This window comes from Nipponia nippon, unplaced genomic scaffold (assembly GCF_047370975.1).
Source record: "Nipponia nippon isolate SJK-2023a ecotype South Korea unplaced genomic scaffold, ASM4737097v1 scaffold_2, whole genome shotgun sequence".
In the NCBI taxonomy this organism is placed as follows: Eukaryota; Metazoa; Chordata; class Aves; order Pelecaniformes; family Threskiornithidae; genus Nipponia; species Nipponia nippon.
The window spans coordinates 97229631-97233332 of record NW_028262336.1 but is presented as its reverse complement, the minus strand read 5'-3'; the positions used below and the strand labels follow the sequence as shown (position 1 = coordinate 97233332).

At 52.8% G+C, this 3702-nt stretch overlaps 1 long non-coding RNA gene across 1 annotated transcript; it reads left to right on the top strand.

Annotated features, from left to right (window-relative positions):
- On the top strand, positions 1-3187 carry LOC148055876 (uncharacterized). The gene is made up of 3 exons (XR_015704940.1): positions 1-369; positions 461-632; positions 2795-3187. It is a non-coding gene; the product is annotated as an uncharacterized LOC148055876 (long non-coding RNA).
- Positions 3188-3702: the final 515 nt, after the last annotated feature.

The window sequence follows — 3702 nt, the reverse complement described above, 5'->3', positions numbered from 1 at the left end:
CAGCCTTTCCTTTGAATCTGAGGCACTGGTGGTTTCTCCGGAGCTGTTGCAAGGTTATTTTAATAATTTACCAGCTCTCTTGCACTTAGTGTTGTTGCGGAGACTCAGAGCCTGCTAAGAAGGAGGTGTTTCACAGTGTCCGGAGGTCTGATCTCTCCTGCCAAGCTCCTTCCCGTATCACTTAGACACTGAAATCAAAGCTGCTCTGAGAGGTGGGTGTCAGGCAAGGATAAAGCAAGACTCTCCCACCCATCCCTGTGAACCCGAATCCCTGGGTAACGTGTTGCTCCCATGGAGTGAAAGCACTCCTAGACCACCAGCCTGATGCCAATGGCAACCAAGTCAGTGATGGCCAGCAAATCACTCCAGGTACCTTTTTTTTGCTTTAAATTTACTTTTTCCCCTGATTCTGATCCAGCTCTTAAAAAGAAAGTTTGTGGGTGCTCTTCCCCTCTCCCAGGATAGTTACTGGCTTACTGAGGGTGACAAAACCCCAGGATCTCCTCCTCCTCCTCTTCCCTTCACTCCGCCAGCTGAGCACAGGCGCTTACGGCTCCGTCCCTTTTCACCACCACCTACAGCACAATGAGTTTGCCAATGTTGCAAGGTGTCGGTGTCCCCAGTGCAACACGGTAAGACTCTCCTCCTCACAGCGGGTGCCTGGGATTCTCACCAGGGATCTCTGTTGATGGTTATAAGCTAGGAGGTGTCACATTTTGGGGCTGCAAGAGAAGGTAAGACTCCCATAGAGATCCAGCCCAGTACCTCAGGACCACATAGACCTTGCGGGAGGATGTGCAGCTTAACGCACGCATGGGGCGGTGGAAGCAAGCCAGGCTTTAAGAAGAGGTGGCTGTGTTATATGCGCTTCCCCTTTCCCAGGAGATCTTAGAGGAACCCAGCCCTGGCTATTGGAAGTTCCCCTCTCCCCTTGGCCCCGGTTCCCCTCAACATACTCTGCATGGTGACTGCATGCCCTTGGGGTGGTGGGGTGGAATTCCCTTGTAGCACAAGCCCTGGGGTGGTGCGACTTTGCCGGGGCTTTACTGAGGCTGGCAGGGAAAAGCCAGGCTATCTGGGCATGGTCTCCAGCTGGCCCCGCTCACCCACCTACCCAGAGGGTCCAGCCAAATTCTCTCCAGCCGTGAAGCTGGGATGCAACGTGTCCCCCCACCCCTCGTCTCTGAGCCTGCAGAGGGGTGGCATGACCTCCCTCCCTGGAAACCTGTCTCCGCAGTCAGCCGCTGCCTCTTTCTTCTTGGGCATCCCGGCGGGCTCGGCTGCCTTGGAGTGATCTAGAAAAACAAAGGAATTCCTTCTGCTTCACGGCCTAAACAATCCCCCCTGTTTAATCATTTCTGCAACCAAGGAAGTGTGGGTTAACCTGTCAGGCTCCACAAGCCCAGGCTGACCAAAAACCCTGGAAAACAAAAGAGTGGAACGAAGCGGCAAAGGGTTTTGTTGCTCTATGACTGTTTGTGTTGGAGGGTAGCACGCGGCATTGTGCTTCTGTCTCCGGCCATGCAGGCTATAGAAGACAGAGGCTGCAACCCTTCCTGTGAGCTGCAGGTTGGTACCAGGGTTATAAATCATCCTGATCATTTGTTTGTTATATCTGCTCCAAATGCTTCCCTGCCTGTATCTCCCCTCTGTGAAATGTGGGTTAGAAGAAAGAGTTTGTTTTGCAGAAGAAAGAAATCGCATGCCCATACCCCCCGCCTGGCAAGCACTTTTGATTCCACAGGGAATTTATTTTTTAATTGGATTAATTTCTAGCCTCTCCCGGAGTAGCAGCTGGGGTCTTTGATTCAAGAGGTTAAAACAAAGGGGTGTGAAACAAAAGACCAGTTCTTCGCATTCCCCACACAGCGTGGGCCTCGTGCGTGCTGCCTGGAGGTATCCCTGGAGCAGCACATTCCTAAAGGTCTCCCCATGTGGCCCTCAGCCGGGGTTTACTGCAGGCTTTTTGGGGTGTTCCCTAGTGTGGCTTGCCTGCAAGGTGGCTAGCTGCGAGTTTTTCCCTCCTATCCCACAACTCAACTTGTGGTTCCACATAACCTTACCCCTTGGTGTCCCTCCCCTCTTCTCCCCCCCTTTTCCAGCTCTGTCTACCCTCTACCTTTTCTACCCCAGAAGAGACAGATGAGACTTTTCATCTGTTAAAGCACTAGGCAGACGCCCAGGTTCAATTCTCGTCTCTGTCATCTGGAGCAAGCTAATGAGGCTCGGCCCCACCAAGGTCTGGGGTGTTTAGGTGCTGAACTGCCATTGAATGCGATGGGAGTTGGACATATTTTAGCCTGGATGAGGGCTTGAGGCTCTCTCAGACTCAGCCCCTCATGTCCACAGAGCACTTCTGTGCTTCACAGTGGTGTTGTGAAGACAAATGCACTGCAGACTGCGGGTGTGTTGGACAGATGACAGCCCAAGTCCTTCTGTTTGCCCATCATCAGGACCATGAGGAGATCAGAGATGCCCGTAGAAGGAACAACCTTTATTATGCAGATCTTTTCTGGCTATTTTGCCTTGGTGCCTTTGGTTTTAGGGGGTGCAGGTAACAGAGTAGTTATTCACGCCAGGATCCGATGTAGACCTGAAGAAATGCCTGCCCTCTCCATAGCTTGGGGTCTGGTCAGATCGCTGGGATGTTAAAGAGGGGAGCTGCATGGCTCCTCTCCCTGGCTGTTGTGAATTGGTGTTCCCCCTCTGTGGCTGCTGCTGTACACCTGGCTGGGATGTCTTTCATACTGCTTTGAAGGTGTCTGGGCTGGTATATTTGGCTTTCCTCCAGCAGCTCCTTGTTTCCTCCTGGGCCTCGTTCACACTCTCCTCCTTGAAGGACTGTTTGGGATTTCAGACTCTTACGAATGATGAATGGGCAGAAGAAATCCACCTCTCAGCTACCATGAAGATGTACAGTCCTCTGCGAATACTTACGTGTGGTGGTTGTGATGGGCTCCACTGATTTCTCTGAGAGGCAGCTCCCTCGCTGATTGGCATGCAAGGTTGCTTTCTGAATGTCCTTCTGCTGCCCCTGGCCAGCCAGTGCCACCCACCCAGTGCCACCCACCCAGTGCCACCCACCCAGTGCCGCACTAAACAAGCACGGCCACGTCGCTCTTTGGGCTCTGCCTCCTTCCTACCGTTTCTAAAGTCCTTCCCAGTAAGATCATATCCTTATATAAGCACAAGGATAGCTACATACATGCCAATATATTGTTACTATGCCAATAAAAATATCCTCCCCGTTTCTCTGCTGTCTCTATATTTTCAGTCTTGCTCCGCACACCTGATATCTTGCCCCCTGTGCTGATACATCCATGGGGCAGGAGGGGACACTGGGAAGCAATCCTCGTTGAGGTCCTGGAAACAGAAGTTGCATTACCGTGATGCCATGCTCGAGCTAATTAGCCCAGTGTCACAGCGGGGTTAATGAGCTTGGGCACAGCGCCACAGCTTCTGATTCCCAGGCTGGGGGGGCTTTGCAGGTTTGTGCCCTGAACTGCTCCTGGTTGTTTCCTGGAGGATTATGGTGGGGGGTGGCATGGGGGAAAAATGCAAAAAGGAGAGGCAGGGACTCAGCCTTGTGCCATGAGCCGGCGGAGAGTCCCTTCCTCCATCTCGCCTCTCCTTCTCCCCCCTCTTCCCCCCCCTCGTCCTCCATCTTAATCGTGCCTCAGCTTGCAAAGTCAGAGCCCCCCA